At 37.1% G+C, this 20,950-nt stretch overlaps 1 protein-coding gene and 1 long non-coding RNA gene across 3 annotated transcripts in view; one reads left to right on the top strand and one right to left on the bottom strand.

Moving 5' to 3' along the window:
• The window catches only part of FGF12 (fibroblast growth factor 12), a 594,839-nt gene that overhangs the window by 29,762 nt on the left and 544,127 nt on the right, over positions 1-20,950 (bottom strand). The window lies entirely within an intron of this gene.
• Positions 452-16,519, top strand: LOC141585415 (uncharacterized). The gene is made up of 3 exons (XR_012518866.1): positions 452-967; positions 10,226-10,346; positions 12,094-16,519. It is a non-coding gene; the product is annotated as an uncharacterized LOC141585415 (long non-coding RNA).

The following is a 20,950-nucleotide window of genomic DNA, read 5'->3' on the forward strand; positions in this document are numbered from 1 at the left end:
AGCACAAGAATAGGAACCCAAATACTACATGTTCTCACTCATAAGTGGGTGTTCAACAATGAGAACACATGGACACAGGGAGGGGAACATCATACACCAGGTTCTATTGGGGGTTGGGGACTAGGTGAGGGATAGCAGGGGGCTGGGGGGCTAGGAGAGGGATAATGTTGAGAAATAGCTAATGTAGATGACGGGGTGATGGATGCAGCAAACTACCATGGCACATGTATACTTATGTAAGAAATCTGCATGTTCCGCACATGTACCCCGGAACTTAAAATATAATAACAAAGAAACCATATCAGTGATATATAATTACTACAATGTCATTTATACATCAAAAAAAAATAACGCTTTCATTTAATAAATAATGACTCTCGGGTGTCTGTTTCATACTTGTTGAAAATTCCCTCCTGGAACAGTAAAGTCAGAAAGATTGCACAAGAGCTAGATTCCTGGGGTCCTGAGCCAGGAACAGCATTAGGCAGGAACTGGGCTTTGAAGTACTAAATTGACAAATGGGGTATTTCTTATACAGCATCCAGGTCCTAATCAGCAATGAAAAGCCAAGTGGAGTTTTCCATTCAATATAATTCCAGCAGGGCCACGCAAAATCAGACCTTGAAAATGAGGCAGCTATTAATACCTGACAAGGGCAAGACATTTCCGGGTGGAAACAAGGCAGGAGTTTGCTGCAGGCACTTGTGTGGACACAGGCAGACTTCCCTATAAACCGGGAGCTAAACCTTCATGGCACTGAGCCAGCTTCCATAGTCATGCTAAGTAGAAACTTTACAATATAGGAGCAGTTTCGATTTCAATATGGAGTTGGGCATGAAAAAATTTGTATTATATTTGCTATTATCTTTCTTTTTTTGTAGTAAGGAATCGAAGCCCTATGCATCGAGTAAGAAAACCAATCATGGTTTTCCTTCTGGCTCCACATATATTAGCTGTGGGACTTTAGGTAAGTGGTTACAACTCTCTGAATTTCACATTTTCAACTATAAATTGAGTTATTTTAAGAAACATCATGTATATGGATACATGTTATGAATGTATAGAATTTTAAAAACCTCCGACTCATCATTATTGAGTTTTCACATAGCAGGAAAAATACAATGACTCTTTTAACAAGGCACTAAATACTGCTTGTGTCACACATGTATATATCTGTTCCAACATCCAGAACCTTGTAGCTAAGGCAGATTACAAATATATAGACATTTTAAAAATAATCTAAACCTTTGGGCAAAGACTTAGACAATCACAAACATTCAGAAGGAATTCTGTGGTTATAAACTGTGTGTTCACATTGACAACAAATCTAATGTATAATGGAAACAGTCAGGCTTGAAGTCAAAGGTGATAAAATCCTAGACCACCTTGATCTAGTTCACATAACAGAAAGAGGAGTAAATAATCAGTCTAAGAAGGATTTTTTTTTTCTTTTGGAAGGCTAACCATTAGTCATATTGCAACTCATGAGTTTTGCTTCCTTCTATAATCTTGAGCTCTGAGTTCAACGTAGGTATCATAGCAAAGCTCATGGAAATTTGTTGAAATAGAAACAGCCCTATGTGCACATCATGTGTGTAGATATGTGAAATGATAGGCCTATTTTTCATAAGTATTACTTTAAGATCTGTCCATTCTTCAATTTATGCTGACTTTGACTTCAGTGGAATAAGAATATTTTGATAGTGTTCCGAAATTATTTTTGAGTGCTCAGTCTTTTAGCAGCATTTGCAGAACCGAGTTTTTGTTCTATCACTGTGTAAGCCAATATTTGATCAATTCTTTTTCATATTCCAAACACCTATCCACCCTAGCCTTGCCCTCAAAGGTTAAAAACTCCAACTCATTCTAATCCAGATGATGAATGAATGCTGGAACTAGGCCTACTTAAGCCCAAGATGATCACTCAGGACCCCTTCTAGTCTCTTCCTATCCCATGGGATTCCAACCTACTCTCCCTAGAATTCTCCCTCACCCCACCTTCATAGTTTCACACTCTACCTTAATTCCTCTCCCACATTAAATTTCTTCCTCATTCTTCTCTCTGCACTTAGATGACTGATCTTCTACAGTTTCCAGCTTCTTAGGGCCCACCACTGCCCAAAAAAAATCCTTTGCTTTATAGCCAGCCTCTAACTTTGTCAGTCAGTTTGGCCCTTTCCACACCAATATGAATGGAATTCCCCTTATGATATAAACATCATGAAGTATAAATAGACAGAAATTTAGAGATTTGAGTGAATCTATGGCTAAAATGCTGCATCTTTTCAGGTTTGACTCCCACTGCCAACATTGTTTTCATCACACACTAATTTCTGGCAATGCCCCCACTTTCTAACCCTCAAGCGGTGGTGCTTTGCTCAAGCTGTTCTATTTCTCTGTCAGACAGGACCATAATGGATGCCTTTTCAAGTCACTTTGGGTTATGGCAAACTTTTCTTCCTTTAGCTTCTCATAGTATTTGACATTTCTTTTGGCATTTAATGTGCTCTATCTTGAATCACGATGGTTTTTCTTGCTCCTTTAGTAGACAGTGTGAGCTCTGGCTCATAGGGACATAATCCTCTTCGATGTTTTTTACAAAGCCCAGCAATTCAGCACTCAGTTTACTCTTGTTTTAATAAATATAGCAATATTTTAAGTCAGGGAAATAGTAAAGATTATGTGAGGAGATATAACTGATTGACAGTACTGACTCAGTCGCTTCACCTGTATGAACTTGGACACGCTATTTAATTTTCTCAAAAATCCTTTTTTCTATCACATTAACTTGGGAGCAATAATTCTCAGATTAAAAATGAGTTGAAGATGAAGTAAAATGACAAATATTACTTCCCCCAAATCTTTGTTCTTCTTTCAAAATCAAGTTTTTCCTACATAATTAGCTAACAGATTATGTATGGCAATTTTAATACCAAATAATCATTCACTTGTAGGTTGCAAGCAAATTTTGTTGAAGATGAAAATATAACATTGTGAATCACAAAACTTACTCAAAAAAATATTTTCCATTCTGTCTCCAACTAACACATTCTCCTTATTTTCTATTCCAGACCATTACATTACACAACGCTCATGCTTACATGTTTGATTTACTAATAGCATTTGTGAAACTGCCCAAGTTAAAAGCTATCACTTGCAAGGTTCTACAGAATAATCATACCAAGATATCAAATGAACAGGATAGAAAAAAAGAATTGTCCAGGACACATGGAGAAATAAACAGTAAATATTTTCTGGAAAATCATTCGGATTATCTAAATTTCTGATTTATCATTCACTGACAATTCTTTACCTGCCCTTTAGCAAGTCAGTCTACCTCTCTGAACCTCAACTTCCTCCACTGTACACTGAAGATACATTTACTATATAGCTTCAGTGGCTTGTAACGATCAAATTACTTAACAAATATGATAGCTCTCTGATAACTATAAAGGCCTATATAATTATTAGAGATTATTTCTTTTCACAGACAACTTTGATAATTTTAACTTTAAAGGCTTCTACATTTTAGTATGACATCTGCTCTGAATAAATTTCTTCAGAGGTAAAGAATGTTACGTGGTTGATTCACAATCACTTTTGCTCCCATGAACCTCACTTGTCAAATGCATGCTTTCCAACTCAAGCAGAAATATAGCGATCGTGTAGGTAGCACTGTATGGTTAATATAATTGCATGATACCATGACCATTATTCATCTCCACCCTGCTCTTTGTAGATCTCTATTTCCTCCTTACTGCTCTGGCTGAGATAACCCATGGGTGAATCTGCAGTCAATGAATGAACACTCATTGTACTCAGCCACTGGTCTCCTTGCTGTCGCTGAAACACAATAAGCATGTCCCATTTCAAATCCTTCACAATCAATATTCCTTGTTCTTGAACATCGCTTCAATAACATATTTACATTGTTTGATCTCTTATTTCATTCAGGTTACTGCTTAAATGTAAGTACCTCAGGGAAAGCTCCCTTGACTACCTTACGTAATTTGGCACTTCTTCCTGTCACTTCCTAACCCTTGATCTTGCTTTGGTTTTTCTTCATGACTTGACCCTCTCTGGCATTATAATACATATGAATTTGTTTAAGCTTCTTGAAGGTAGCCACCACGATCACTACATTCCCCTCATACTCTTAACAGTTCTGGGTATTAACAAAAAATTGACTACAACAAAATGATTTGTTGAAAAGACATCATAAAATCTGAATTTTATTCCTGTGTATCTCTAAGTTGTGATCAAATTGGAAAGGCCTCTTTCTTTCTTATGCTTTCAGTTTCTCTAAATGTAAAAGAGGAATGCTAAGTTACACAATCTCAAATGTCACTTTTGTCTTATTTTATAGCTATATTATTCATATTAAATAATTTATTAAAATTAAAGAGCCCATATGAAAGGTTACTTCAAAAATAGAGCTTTTCTATGAAAGAAATAGTGGTAATACATTATTATTTAAAAGGCAAACAAAAATTATTCAGAGAAATAGACTTTGCCTATCGTATTCATAATTATGATTAATGATTTTCTATATGGTATGTAGAAATTATTGATTTTCATGCATACACCAGATAAAAAAGAGCCTCTGATTTTGGTTCTTTTCTTTCCAATTAAAACTCCAAATCTAAACTCTTTTTAATGTATATAACCACCTTCTCTTTTTGCTGTGCAACCTTGTTGATGTGGATTTATATAAGAAAGAAAGAAATAGGCCGGGCGCGGTGGCTCAAGCCTGTAATCCCAGCACTTTGGGAGGCCGAGGCGGGTGGATCACGAGGTCAAGAGATGGAGACCATCCCGGTCAACATGGTGAAACCCCGTCTCTACTAAAAATACAAAAAAAAACATTAGCCGGGCATGGTGGTGCGTGCCTGTAATCCCAGCTACTCAGGAGGCTGAGGCAGGAGAATTGCCTGAACCCAGGAGGCGGAGGTTGCGGTGAGCCGAGATCGCGCCATTGCACTCCAGCCTGGGTAACAAGAGTGAAACTCCGTCTCAAAAAAAAAAAAAAAGAAAGAAAGAAAGAAAGAAAGAAAGAAAGAAAGAAAGAAAGAAAGAAAGAAAGAAAGACAAAACAATTGGGGATTCCTTCAGCACAATTTTCATCCAACAACTCCAGAGACAGAGTCTCTTTGGTTATCATCACTGGATATTTGGCTGTGAAGTTTCTGGTTTGCTAATTTCATTAATGGCCTTGGATGCAGAGAACTTGAAAATCCTTGCTATATTAGCTGCTACTTTGTTCACTGTGTTGTCAGATACAGGATACTAAATCAAGCAAGAGAACTATTGTTTTCCATCCTGACAAGAGGCAAAGAAAATGCCAAATTACATTATCTCAAATGAATTAAATTTTTAAAAAAGTAGGATTACTTTGACTAGAACAAGTCTAATTTTATAACAACGACAACAATACTCTGCATATATGGAAACCTTTGTTTATACACTTTTGAAATAATTTTTACTGGAAAACTACCAAGCCAATTCCTCTAAAAATAAAAGTTCTTTGTTAACACATTCTTTGTAACATCTGACAAGGAAACAAGGTAAATTTATCCCATCATAAAACAATGCGACCTGTGATGTGCTGGAAATGTGGACTTGGAAGTAGATAGACAAAAATATTCAAATGCTTGATTTTTGACCTTGAGCAAATTACTTAACTTCTCTGAAACTCAGTTTCATATCTGCAAGTTAAGGTTAATTATATCATCACTATCAGGTTGATTTTTTTTTTTTTTTTTAGACAGTCTTGTTCTGTTGCCCAGGCTGGAGTGCAGCAGTGTAATCTCTGTTCACTGCAACCTCCACCTCCTGGGTTCAGGTGATTCTTGTGCCTCAGCCTCCTGAGTAGTTTGGATTACAGGTGTATGCCACCACACCCAGCTAATTTTTGTATTTTTAGTAGAGACAGGGTTTTACTACATTGGCCAGGCTGGTCTCGAACTCCTGATCTCAAGGGATTTGCCTTCCTTGACCTCCCAAAGTGATGGGATTCCAGGCATGAGTCATTGCATCTGGCCAGGTTGTGGTTATTAGACTAGATAAGGTGTGTCAGGCATATGGTACCTGAGTTATTACTCACTTTCCTTACTCCTGGTTACAATTTCAGGTGACAACTGATACCACGAATGACAATGCAGTAGCCTGAGCAGCAGGCAGAGAAAAGTCACTGTGCTTGTGGACTTCACATAATGTGTCATGAGGATCTCTTACCTGTGACAGGTTAATCAAGACTATCTTGCTTAAGGCTCAATTTGGCCATCTATATATAGAGAACACAGAGATATCAGATCACTTTTCTTTCTCTGGTAGTGGAATTTGGCGCCGTCAATTGGAGATAAGTGATGTGGTAATTTCAGCTTCTTATCACCTCCTAATGAGGCATTATACCACAATACCATTGGACTCAGCCTCAGCCTCTAGCCAGAAGGCTGTAAGTATAGAAGTGAGGCATGAGAAGGCCAGCGATGTGGGGATATATTATATTTTAATTCACTGTTATCATCAAAATAATTTTCATGAGTGTTCTAGAGATGATATCTAGAGCAGACATTGGAGGAGCAGCACAATTCTCCATTGAAAACACTTTGGTTCTTACCAAGTGAGCATGTGCACAACATGCAACCATGTGTCTCACTATGACTGAACTTGAAAATCATGACAAGATATGTGCTTCTAGTGCCTCTGCCTCTGCCTTCCTTTCCTAAGATAAGGATGAAAGTGGGGTATTGTCAAATGCCCATATTTAAAGTTAAACATTCTTCTACTTTTTGGAAAGTCATATTTCATACACTAAAAGGTACCAGAAATTATCAGCTAAGGCTAAAAACATGTTTTTTTTACTTGAAATTTCCTAATTTTTTTTTGACAGTCTCACTCTGCTGCGCAGGCTGGCATACAGTGGCACAATCTTGGTTCACTATAACCTCTGCCTCCTGGGTTGGAGCAATTCTCCTGCCTCAGCCTCCCAAGTAGCTGGGGTTACAGGTGTGCACCACCATACCTGGCTAATTTTTGTATTTTTAGTAGAGACGGGGTTTTGCCATGTTGGCCAGGCTGGTCTTGAACTCCTGATTTCAGGTGATCCACCCACCCTGGCCTCCCAGAGTGCTGGGATTACAAGCATGAGACACCGTGCCTGGTCAAAATTTCCTGATTTTTAAAACTTTTGTGTCAACTCCCATGAAGTCAAACTAACTGACAATCAAACTTAATTTCCCAATGTAAGCAATTATAAAACCAGGTAAGGTATAGGAGGCAACAGTTTCCAGGTACTTGTCAACTGGAACTGTGGGTGTTTGATCTTTGAGAGAAGGCAGATACATGAGGTAAACACCATGTATTTGCTTGGCTCTGTGTTGTTCTGGCTTTCTTCAAGGGGCACTTTCCAACCCTGAAGTGGGAAGGCAAAACTGAAGAACAGCACTGTGGTTTGGTGAAGCGGAGGAGGCAGACACTGGAGTGCGAGACTCCTAAAGTGACTTGAATTTGTGGAGCAAGGTGCCAGTGAAAGGCACTGGATGGAATCAGGGGCAGGAGACTGCAGGCAGATCTCCTGAGGATCCTGGGTTTATCGAGAGACAAGCACATGCTGAGGATGAGACTCGTTAAGGCCCAGCAAAGAATCACTGCTCCAGGATTGAGAGCTGAATGGAGATGGCTGTGGCCATGCAGGGCTAGGAGATGATAAACTTCCAGGCAAGTCAGAAAGCAGAGACCTCACTAAGCAAAGGGGGCATTCAGTGAAGACCTCAGAGAGGCTACAGGTTCAGGTTAATGACGACACTCTAAGTGAGCTTGTCCTCCTCCCCCAGACTAAAGACAGAATCAAAACAGTCAAGACAAGACCTACACCTACACACACACACACACACACACACACACACACACACACACACACGGCATGACAACATCAAGATGATTTATCAGTTATTAATCCAAATGGCAGAACAAAACAACCCATATTAGCAGATAATGTAATACACTCTACACTGTATCATATAAATGTCTAACATACCATAAAAAAAAATCACAAACTATGGATGTAAGCAGGACAATGTAACTCATAATCAATTAAGCAGGCAGTAGAAAAGACCACAAGGTGGCATAGATGTTAAAATTAAGAGAAGTAACTTTTTGAGACATGGTTTCTCCAGTTGCCCAGATTAGAGTGCAGCAGCAGGATCACTGCTCCCTGTAACCTCCACTGCCCCAGCTCAATCAATTCTCTTGCATCAATCTCGGGAGTAGCCGGGACTACAGGCGTGTACCACCATACCCTGCCAATTTTTGTCTTTTTAGTAGAGATGTGGTTTTGCCATGTTTCCCAGGCTGATTTTGAACTTCTGAGCTCAAGTGATCCACCTGCCTCAGCCTCCCAAAGTGCTGAGATTATGGACGTAAGCCATCATGCTCAGCCAGCAGATGAGAACTTTAAAACGGCTACTATAAATGTGTTCTAGGGAAAAGATATCTCAATGAAAAAGAAGAACATAATAAACTATAAATATTGGTATAAAAATATAAATAATTTTTAAACCCAGTACAAATCTAAGAACTGAAAGGAATCATATTTGAGGGAAAATATTACTGGAAATAATTAATGATAGGCTGGATACTGCCACATATAAACAAATAGGTATTTGTGTGTATTATGTATGATTGGAAAATGGTTTGAAGCTTACACAAGAAGCTGGTAATAGTGTTGGCTCCTGGGAAGGGATTGGGATGGCTGGGGAGCAGAGATACAAGAAATAGACTTTTGGGGCTGGGCGCGGTGGCTCATGCCTGTAATCCCAGCATTTGGGGAGGCTGAGGCGGATGAATCATGAGGTCAGGAGATCGAGACCATCCTGGCCAACATGGTGAAACCCCATCTCTACTAAAAATACAAAAATTAGCTGGGCATGGTGGCATGTGCCTGTAATCCCAGCTACTCAGAAGGCTAAGGCAGGAGGTGGAGGTTGCAGTGAGCCGAGACTGCACCACTGCACTACAGCCTGGCGACAGAGCGAGACTCCATCTCATAAAGAAAGAGAGGGAGGGAAGGAAGGAAGGAAAGGGAGGAAGGAAGGAAAGGGAGGAAGGAAGGAAAGGAAAGGAAAGGTAGGTGAGACTTTTTTTTTCTACATGTATTACTTCAAGTAATGAATTAAGGGGGAAAATCTCTGGTTCAAGTACAATTAATGTGCTAGCTAAATGTAGACTACAGACCTCCAATATAGAGTAAAATTACTAATAACAGTTTTACTTCAAATCTTAAAAAACATAAATTCTGAAGTGCAAATTTACCTACCCAGGCTCAGACAACAAGGATGCCTGTAAGGATATACCATAAGTTCACTAATCCTATATAAAAGAATGGCTCCTTCTTCTGAAAAATTACTGAAGGAAGAAAATCAATGAAGAACCCATTAAATAGGCAATCCCAAAATGGACTCCTTGAGTGAAGAGGGGGATGAGAATAAATACGTTTACTTACCCCATCTTATATGTCCTGGTTAGACCACCAGAATTACCTTGGACCTCAGTACAAGGGATATATATTAAAGCAAACATCAGAGCACCTGTGGTGCAGAATTGCTGAGATGTTGAGGTGAATATAGCAGACACCCCAAATCCTTTTTATGAACCTGGAGAGCAAGTAAGAATTTTTTTAAAAGAGCAAAGCAAAGAAGCCCCCAAAACATGAAGATACCCAGCAGTGAGTAGGCTGAGACCTGACATCATATCCCTAGCAGAGCTAGAAAGTCACATCTCACAGGTGTTTCCTACTCAGGCTCAGTCAAGCCTGCATGTACTGTCACTCCCGCCACTTTCATTTCAACAGCCTTAAGAATAATCTGCTAGACAAACAGTTCTGATGGCACTGAAAAACCAGAGCTGTGTGTGTTTTTAAAATATCTTTGCTGCAATGCTTCTTGCTGTGATGAAATGTCCTCAGAATGAGAATTCAAAGTAAATACCTTCACCACCAAAGAGAGATCCGGTTAACTTTATGCTTTATTTCTAATGTCCTGGGAATATCATTTACTTGTATCATATTTTTGGATATACTATCATCTGGACAAAGAGATCACAGATTCAATTGTTTAATTTCATAAAAGGTACTGAAAAACAAGTTCATAAGCTCTGCCTTCATCATGATCATAGAATCCTTGAAATCTAGAATTGCAAATATATAGTTTGACTCTTCATTTTACAGATCAAAAAAGCAAGGCTGAGCAGGTGGAGGAATTAACCCCGTCAAGACCATGGAGCTAGATAACAGGAGAATAAGGATTAGAACCCCGTCTCCAGTCTGGTGATCTGCCCTGTTTGCCAGAGTGAGTGCCTTCCCTATGATTTATATGCTTTTGTAGATTAAGAATGACTAGCTAAAATAGGCTTTTATAGGCCAAGCATGGTGGCTCACACCTGTAATGCCAACACTTTGGGAGGCTGAAGTGGGCAGATCACTTGATCCTAGGAGTTTGAGACTAGCCTAGGCAACATGGCAAAACCATGTCTCTAGAAAAACATACAAAAATTACCCAAGTATGGTGACAGGTACCTGTAGTCCCACCTCTTCAGGAGACTGAGGTAGGAGGATAGCTTGAGCCTGGGAGGTAGAGGTTACAGTAAGCCAAGATTTTGACATTGTATGCCAGCCTGTACAACAGAGAGACACCCTGTCTCAAAACACAAAATAAAATAGGCTTTTACTTTAATTTGGCATATTTTCCATTAATTAAATGAATGACCAATATGCTTCAGTTAATATAATAGTTGTTTTCACTTTGCTTACCTACTAGAGTGAATTCTCTGCTTTTAGACATTTTGGTTGCAGGTAGGAAGTACTTTGCTCTTGATTCTATAAAGCAGGCATTAGCAATGTAAGAGACGGCAAAGGCAAAAAAGGGGTGATTCTTTTTTATATGAACAGGATAAAAACAGAGTAAGCTGCACTAATGGTCTTAACTAGAGATGGTGAATGGAGAAAATACTGTATTTTTCAAAGCAGAATTGGCATTTGTGGGCAAAGAGAACAATGGGTGAAACGTCAGGTGGAGGCCAATCCAACTCTGAAACTCACTAGCCATACTCCTTCCTAAGGCACATTTTAAGTTCAATTCATTTGTGATTCAGAACTTACGATTTGATCCTAATTTTCTCTAACAAACTGAAAGATGGCAAGTCTCTCCCTCAAAGCATCTTTGCAGATCCTACAGAAATGGTAGAACAATAAAAATTTTCTCCAAACATGTGTTTTATCTACCTATCTTCCCATGGACAGTGTTTGACTATGAGTCCATAAAAAGAAGGATTCAGATATATGTGGATAATTTTCATTCTCTATCTTTACCATCAGATTGCTAAATCACCTCATATATGCTCATCCATTGTATTAGGTTAATTGATATATATTGTATCACTTCTCACAGATTTCATTACAATTTATAGTTATTTCATTTGTGGTTACTACTGCTGTGCTTTCACATGTGGCAAGTCCTCCTGCCTATATCTGCAAATCCAGGTAATCTCCTGTTCTTGAAGATCTATTTCAAATTCAACTCCCTTCACAACATCCCCTCTGATCCTGTCATCTGAAAATTCTCTCTTTCTCTTCTGACTCCCATCATAGCTATTTAACTGTGGCTGTCTTAACAATCACTTTGTATTACGTATCATGTGTATTTGCAATTATGACCTTACTATATAGAACTTATTTGAGACTCCAGCCTCTGTCTTATTTCTCACTGAAATAAGATGCTTGCACAGTCGCTGGCATCTAGCACCTAGTAGCTCCTCCATAGCTGTTTGTAAATGAGTCAATGAATGGAGGCATCTAGCCTGTTCCATGTCTAGAGCAGTTTGATGAGATAGCCTTTGTAATGGCGTATGAAACTTTTTACAGATAGCTTCCAGCACTAGACTTTCTATGAATCAACATAGCTAACAAAATTCAGAACTTAACCCAACTCTTTACATTTTCTTTTTTCTTTCGTGAAGTATTTTTTTAATCGAAAGTTAAAAGTTACAGCTAATAATCAATGGATCAGTAGTCTGAAAAATAATCATTTAATTTTTCAGAAAATATTCACTCATTGGTGAAAGATGGAGGAAAAAACATTTAAAAAACATAAACTGAAGCATACAATCTCAAGAAGCCTACAATATGACAGAATAAACACAGGTATGATTCAGTCTCCTCTTCACATTCTAAGTTAGTTTACAAAAAATAGTGATTTTCTGTTGAGTGTAAGAGATACTATTTTTTTTTGAGTTGAGAACCAATTGTGTAGAAATTCAAATATATTTTAACTTGATAAATATCATTAACATGTATGAAGTGCAGCAAACAAATGGTATTCTGGGACTTGACGAATATAAGAAAAATGCTAATGCTTCTTTCTGATGATAATACTTTGAGAATTACATGTGAATCATTTAACAGTAAATCCATTGTTTTGATACATTCTAGAAGGTCAGGGTTCCTGTTTAGTTCATAACCAGATGGTGTCAGCATCTTGCTTAAAGCCTTAGACAAAATGCTGTTTGATGAATACTTAGTGACACGTATATGATTTAGTCTCATATATGTGGTTCTGCACATACTACATTTACTAGAAAGAAGGCTATCTACTTTATTATTATTATTATTATTATTATTATTATTATTATTTTGAGACAGAGTGTCTTGCTCTGTCACTCAGGCTGGAGTGCAGTGGTGTGATCTTGACTCACTGCAACCTCCACCTCCCAGGTTCCAGCGATTCTTCTGCCTCAGCCTCCTGAGTAGCTGGGACTATAGGCACGTGCCACCATGCCCAGCTAATTTTTGTATTTACTTTAGTAGAGATGAGGTTTCAATATATTGGCCAGGCTGGTCTCAAACTCCTGACCTTGTGATCCACCCTCCTTGAACCAACAAACTGCTGGGATTACAGGCATGAGCCACAGTGCCCCACCCTACTTCCTTTTTTATAGACCCATTCTATTAAAGTTATTTTTTGGAAATGTCAAATGAATAAACAATTTATTTTCAGATCATCAACTAGAAAAACCATTAGTTCATTTTCTCTTAACTTTGCGTGTGTGTGTGTGTGTGTGTGTGTGTGTGTGTGTGTGGCCTGCTACTTTATTTGAAAGGAAAATAATTTTGATTCATTTCCTGTTTTGATTTTCATGCCCTTCTGCAAACAATAAAATAAAGAATTGGGTCGGTTTCAAGAACAATTGAAAAATCCACTGTTTAGTATGCGTCCTGTCTCCTCTTTGCCTTAAATTCTTTTACCTGCCTAAACTTCAGTTTTGAAGCATGAGGTTCAATTGTTGATAAAGCAGTTACTATTTGATTTGGTTTCCCCTGCACTGTACCATTTTCAGATATTTTGCAGCTTGGCATTTTTAATTCTTTTCTCCTTAGTGGAAGTCTGTATTAGTAAAGATGAAGCTGAAAGGAAGCTTGGAATTTTTCTAATTTGAATTTCATCATTTTATAAAAGGAAGCCAATCTTGATGCTGATTCTGTTCTCTTAACTTGAAGCCAAGTAGCAAAGGGGTCACAGCATCTCATCAATTTAGCTTGTATTCAACATGAACAGAATCTGACCATTTTCCCTAATAGAATCAGCATGCAAATTTCTAGCATTCAATTTTGAAAAGCTGTATTTAAAACTACTGTGTGGGAGAGCAGAACAATATGTGAAGGAGATATTATGCTAGAGACGACAAGTTTTAGTTTCTGACACATATAGTCTTTTTTCGAGCAAAAGAAAAAATTTATATAGTATATAATTTCTCATAAACAGGTCAGTGAAACCATAAGCATATTTTTGCGTGTATTCCCAACTTCCATATATATCTTTAATGTAAATTGACTATAAATGAGCCAGTCAAGGTAGAAAGAAAAAGACGTTAATGTGAAGTTGACAAAATAGGATATTCAGTATTTAATTACACAGCAGACACTGAAATAATTATGTAATTCATGTAGTCTTTTAGCTAACACTTAAATTCTGTCCATGTTCTAATTGGCTAATGATAAAGACATTAATTAATAGTTTTTGTAGTTGAAGAGTTTGCCATACTAAGAGGTATATGATTGAGTGATAATTCCTCCTTATTGAATAAGAATCAGGACCAAGGGGAACTTCCTGGGAGCGACTCTGTTGCCCTTTGAAGCATGTGTAGGAACTTGGAGTAAAATGAAGAGAGGGAATGGAAGGAAGAGAAAGAAAAGGAAAGAAATAAATAGAACAGATGGAAGAAAAAAGAAGAGAAAGCTTACAAAAGAAAGCGAAGGAAGGTGAAGAAAGGAAAGAAAAAGGAAGGGAGGGGAAGGAAGAATAGTAAATTTCCCTCAACCTGGAGGGGTCAGCTGTGGTTATGATACCACGGAAATAAATAGTAGCAGATCTATGCATTAGGAAATGAGAACAGAAAGACAAGTGAGGTTTAGAAAGTGGAGACATTCCAGTGAAACAGCCAGGAAAGTTTCCTACAAAGAGTAGTGGCCTCATGTATTTATTCATCTAGTGTGTTATTAAATGAATCCAAAAATCAATTTATAATATTCTAATAATTTCATAATCATGTGATTCTAGGAATGAAATCTAGAATTCAAAGAGGTACTAGTGAGACAGCCTGAACTAAAAGATGACCCAATGGCAGGAATTCTAAGTACAGGACCTCCATACTCTTTGTTCCATAAAACCCAGCACATTTCAAAGAATGTTATTCGGTCCTCTTTACAGGTTAACGTGGGACTACAGATTGAAACTATGCACGTTTTTGTGTTTCAACTTTCAGGTTGCTTTCCTGACGTTGTACTTAACCTCCAATTAGAGAATACCGCCACTAGGTGGCGCGGTGGTGACTTGGTTCCAGAGGCTATAGTTGGTGGGGGCCAAGAAAGGAAAGGTGACAGGATCCCACGCTTCTTAGGTCTGGTTCATTTTTTCTCTCAAAAACTGCAGTGGACAGTTGAGAAACAAGCTTCAGGAAAAAGTTTTTAGAAACAATTGTGTCATATGAGACCTGGATGACATCACATTTTCTGAGAAATACAGTAAGACAAATGAAAACTCAGAGCTTTGATACCAGACACTGAGTTTCCGTATTGGCTGTGCCATTTATTAGTTGAATGAAAAGCAGAAAGTTCCTTCATTTCTATGAGTGTTGGACTTATCATATTTAAAACTTGAATCATCATACTTATTTCACAAGTTTGTCAGAAGACAAAGCCATGTGGTGCGATGTGCTTTGAAAAGAATATGGGTAACCACCCAGATATGATCCACAAATACGCCTGACCTAACCACAAGAAGTTTTTCAAGTTCATAACATTTTGCATAGACTTTCTTAGGAAAAGGTGAAGTTCAGGCAACAATGCCTCTTCATTCTTCTGTCTAAGAATTAGTTGGAGTTATGTTACCTACGTTCCCCTCCCTGCACAGGAGTGCACTAACACAAACTAAGGGGGCACTTGCCTGGGACTCTGGCACATCAATGCCAAAGAACTATGTGACGATTTCCATGTCAACCAGAAGCTTGTAGGCTTTCTGAGCCTCAGTTTCGTGGTATCTCCAGTCCTGTCTAAGCCATCTAAAAGGGGCTTTTTTGCTTTATTTTGATTTCTTTTGTTCTCCTTTCTTCCTTTATTTCCCATGCTTGGGAAAATCCACTGAAGAAAGACAATATTAATTAGATAATCTCTAATGGAGTCATACCCTCTCCTGTGACATAAGCATGCTTTTGAGTTCCAAAATGACAGAGAGATTTGACCTGTTCAAACAGAAATTAGCTGGTGACTGAATGCATTTATCCGTTAGATTAAAAAATGTAAAGTTTACCCACCTCTGTCCTCCTTTGCTCTCTGTTATAAACTAAATGGTTTTTTCTACCCACCCCCCAAATTTTTATGTTGAAGCTCTATCCCCCCAGTACATCAGAATGTGGCTATACTTGGAAATAGGACCTTTAGATTAAGTGAAATGAGCTTTAAGAGTGGGCTCCTTCCAAGCTGACTAGTGTCTTTATCAGAAGAGGAAATGTGGACACACACAGAAACACCAGGCACGCTGTACACAGAGAAGAGCCATGTGAAGGTGCAGCAAGAGTATAGCTATCTAGAAGCCACAGAGAAAGGTCTGAGCAGAAACCAACGCTGTCACTTTGATCTTGAACTTCGAAGATCTCCATAACGGTGAGAAAATTAATTTCTGTTGTTTAAGCCATTCTGTCTGTGGTACTCTGTTATGACAGCCCTAGCAAACTAATATACCCACCAAAGAGGATTCTGGTTTGGCTACCGTTCTCTCCCATTCCTCTTTCCTTTGAGCAGGATTTTGTGTTTGACACTCAGGAGCAAGGTGGGGAGGGCGGGGGGAAGACTGTGAAACAGCAGAGGTCAAGGAGGAGTTTTCCATTTTTTAATGGATCAGGACAGACTAAAAAAAGCATGGAAACACTTAAGGTATGGTACATAGTTTACAAGAACTAAGGAAATAATTTTTTAAAAAGAAGTTATAAGAAACATAAAAAATTTATTTTGAAATTATGTTGCATAGACTTTGCACTTTAATAGAATTTCTCTAGGATAAAATACAATGGTCAAAGCTTTATAGTTATTATACAACAATACATCTTCCCATAACAAGCATACAAACAAAAACACCTTTTACAAGTTGCAACTGGTATGAAGTTTTATGTTTCAAAAATCACTTGTGTTTCAAAAACTATTTTAAAGGGCAAGTGATTAATTCATTAAAAATATTTTTAAAGCATCCACATTTTAAAAGAAAATTTAATGGATTCTTTAAAAGAGCTACAATATTCTTGTTATATAAACCAACTATATATTGATAACTAAAATCTGACAATCTCTAAGCCCAATACTCTTTTTGAGATATTCTTTATGAATCTCAATAGCTCAATATCTCCCTCATGAAAAGAATCAGAATATAAATGATGTGATAATGCTAGTGAAATGTTCTTTCAAATTATAAAGTATCACATATGTGCAAAGGATTACTATTTATGCTCCTTATCTGAAAAATGATGACTTCTTCAAAAGAACATTCATTATTTCTGTCAATTTCTTCAGGCTATAATAAGCGTGAGCCTAAAAGAAAGCAGTAATAGATCTTGTGTAATTAGACAAGATATTGTAATGACACCTCTGTAATTTTTCTTGAAGGTACATTTTTCTCATCAGCACTTTTAGTATTGGTGACTACCCTGACATAATATAGAGAAGTATTTCCATAAGTAAAATAATGAAGTTCTACAAAACTGTGAGAACATTAGAAAAATCCGTTGGTGGCCAGGGGTCGGGGGAAGTCAGGATGAATGCATGAAAAAGAAGATGTTTAGGGCAGTGAAACTACTCTGTGTGAAACTATAATTGCCGATGCATGTTATTATACATTTGTCCACACTCACAGAATGTAAAACACCAAGGATGAACCCTAATGTATACTACTGACCTTGTGTGATAATAATATGTCAATGCAGGGTCATAAATTTTAACTAATGTGCCACTAATGTGGAAGATGCTGATAATGGGGAGGCTGTGCATTTGTGTTTCAGGGAGTGTATGGGATAACATTGTAACTTTTTCTCAATTTTTCTGTGAGCCTAAAACTGCTCTAAAAACCATCTTTAAAAATCTAATTTACAAAGTCCTAAACAAATAGTGGGGATACAGAGAGATACACAGAGTTGGGGAAAGGTTCCCCAGAAAATAAGGCAATTACATTAAATAATTTTTAGGTTGACTTTATGTGTTTGTCACATAGGCATAGGATAACACTGTGTCCCTTTAAACACACTCAGAAACAACAGTGGTAAGATTTGGTGTTCTGGCATAAACCATCAGGATAAACTCTAGAAATATCATTCTTCAATCTCATTGGATCCAAGAACTTTAACACGCTAAATGCAGATCTGTAGTAATTAGAGCTGGATGCTTGCTCTCCTAACTTTCACTTAAGGGAGAAAGAATAAAATTATTACTAGTTTCATCCAAGTAATTTCAACTTCTTTCTTACAAGTTGAGCAAAATGGAACTACTTAGCTATTGATTAGGAACTTTTTGGTAGAAAGGGAATTTATGTTTCTCTCATTGTCTCTTATGCTTACAAAAATTTATAAGTGTTTTATTTTATTCAAAATATATATATACATACATTTACACAAACACTTTTCACAGAAGAAAAATCATATTTCATTTTGTTCAAATCCTATGCATAATTATATATAATAAATATATAATTATATAAGGTAATTATATATAAATTATATATAAACTCACGCATGTGGGGGACAGGAAACAGGATAGATCTTCTTACTTCAAAGAGAATTTGAATATAACTAGTAATAACTTCTTTCTTCTCTCCATACTTTTGTTATGCATTCTTTCCCTGAAAGAAGTGGCTTCAATTTTATATTGTTGTATTAAGCGCAGGTTCAATGGCCATTTAAATATCTAGAGGATTTTTATTCACATAAGTGTATACATAGTATATCATTGTGTAAATAGAGCATTGAGATGTTTGTCATTTTAAATAGGAAGTATTTTATATCATGAACTATCAATAAAAATGGAATGAATGACAATATATAATCATTTAAGTAGCAGTGTCAAGAGTACATTTAGTATCTATACTGAGTGAAATTTTGTCATTGTAATCATCTTTTTGGGAGGCAGGAAGAACATAGAGCAGGACAGGATTTGATCCAGGTAGATCAGAAGTTGGGTCTTGATGGTCTGGGTTTTCAAGCCTCACTTCTTTCAGGGATCAAAAAAAGTTTCATAAATGCCATGTGTATTCTTAAATATTCTAAATATTTTAGCTATTCCCATGATATGGCTTGTCTTACTTCCTGATCTCGCTTGCCTTGCTGTAGATATGTTCTGGATTGCCAATGTCCCTGTTGAAATATGTCTCCAATAAATGCATGTCAACTTTAGATATAACCTGATCTTAGGTGACAGAGAATAACTTTAACTCTTATGCTTTGGATATGATACTGTCATGATCACTATATTACTGCCTCGAACTTTGACACTGGACTCTATGGAATACTCAGAAGGGTTCTCATTTTCTTGTAAAGTTAATAAAGGACCCACTCCCCAGCAGTGAAACAAGTTTCTTTTCCTTTTAAGTAGGCTCTCATGATCCGCTTCCTTTATCAGCAGCCCTAACATTATAATGATCTTATTTGACATTTTCTTAGCAAACATCCCTCTTCTCTTGAAGATTAATGATAAGAGTTTCCTTAGTTAAAATTGAGTATCATTTCCAGAATACATTCTATAGTCTCACCCTATGACATCTTCCATTTTCAACACAACTGGTCAATAACATGAATCTACCTATCTTGGAATGATTCCCCAATCCTTACTGAAACACTTTTAAATACAAGAAAGTGGCCACTGTCCTTTTTATTTATTTATTATAATAAATGCATTATAATTTATATAGGTACCATCGGTGTGACTCTCAGGAATACTTGTGGCCTGTCCTACAAAGCAATTACAGTCAGCTCATCTTCATGTACGAGTTTGACTGTGAATAAATGGCTATCTCAACCTCTCTTTCTACCAGATGGTATATACTGGGCCAGCAGGTATGTGCAGTATGTAGAAAAATAAGAGCAGCATTTTTTTTTCTAGCTAAAACAGCATCACTTCTCCAACTCATACAGCCCTGTGTTTCTGATCCTAACATAACTGTTCAAAAATAAATCTGAGAGTTTTTAAATGTAGGCACTTTTTAAATAAAATGTATAGCTTTCTAATTACTTCAAGAAGCTGATCTATATAAAGCAGAAATCCATTCAAAGAAGTCAGATACTTGTAAAATGTATGAAAAGAGATTTAGCTCATTATGCGTATCTTGTGGTCTGCCCAAATTGTTAAAGCTTGTACTTCAAAGTGTGCTGAGCCTCTTTGGCATACTGACCCAGAGATTAATATTTCTCATCCAGTGCAAGGATAATGCATGCCTGGAGGGACCAGGTGGAAACTAAAATCACTGAATCAGGCCGAGTGAGAGCTAGAAAATTCCAGAGATTCTCATTTCTCCACTTATAAAATGAAAGTGTGGCCTAGAGTCTAATTGACACTGATAATACCATAGAGCTATGCATTCATATTACTCACGATGAAATTTTCATTCACAGAGCTAAACATCAGGGTATTTCCACATGGGCTTATTTTCATACATTTAGATGTTTAACAACCTAAAAATAAAATAGTGTATACCTGGTAGAATTTTTCTTTCTATCCATAACTGTCATATTGATGTATTCAGAGGGCATCCATTTTTCCTGAGAGGATACTCAGAAATGTATCTTTATTAACAGTCTAAAAACCAACACTATATTTGAAACATTGTGGAGTCTCTATTAACTCTACCTAACTGTAATGTGAGACTTTTTAAATGCATGTTATTTAGTAAGAAATTTGATCATTTTTATAACATTTATCAGATTTCTCACCAACAAAAATTTAAAATACAGTACAACCAATATTAAATTTTAAGGTTTAATTAATTCACATAGCAAGGATTTACAAGATACCTGCTTTGGATCAGATATCGTGCAAATGACTGCAGTAAAAGAAGGATCCTGACTGACTTTGTCCTCACGTGGTTTACAGTTTAATGAAGAAAAGCATCCCTACCAAGTATTCTGTCTCCCGTTATGGTTGTCTTGGAGTCAGAACTAGGACACAGGTTGGCAGTCCCATAAATAGGCAGTAGGGAGCACCAATTGCTTACCTCTTTCAAGAAAGGCATCTTGAACCCTCATTTTGAAGTGGGAACAAAAAACATTTTTGTTTTTCATAGGGTTTTATTTCAACTAAAGCTGTTATCATTTAAATGGTCAAACAGAAAAGTCAGAGTTCATCAATTTTTGTTACAAATATTTATAATGA

Source organism: Saimiri boliviensis, chromosome 8 (genome assembly GCF_048565385.1).
Source record: "Saimiri boliviensis isolate mSaiBol1 chromosome 8, mSaiBol1.pri, whole genome shotgun sequence".
NCBI lineage: Eukaryota > Metazoa > Chordata > Mammalia > Primates > Cebidae > Saimiri > Saimiri boliviensis.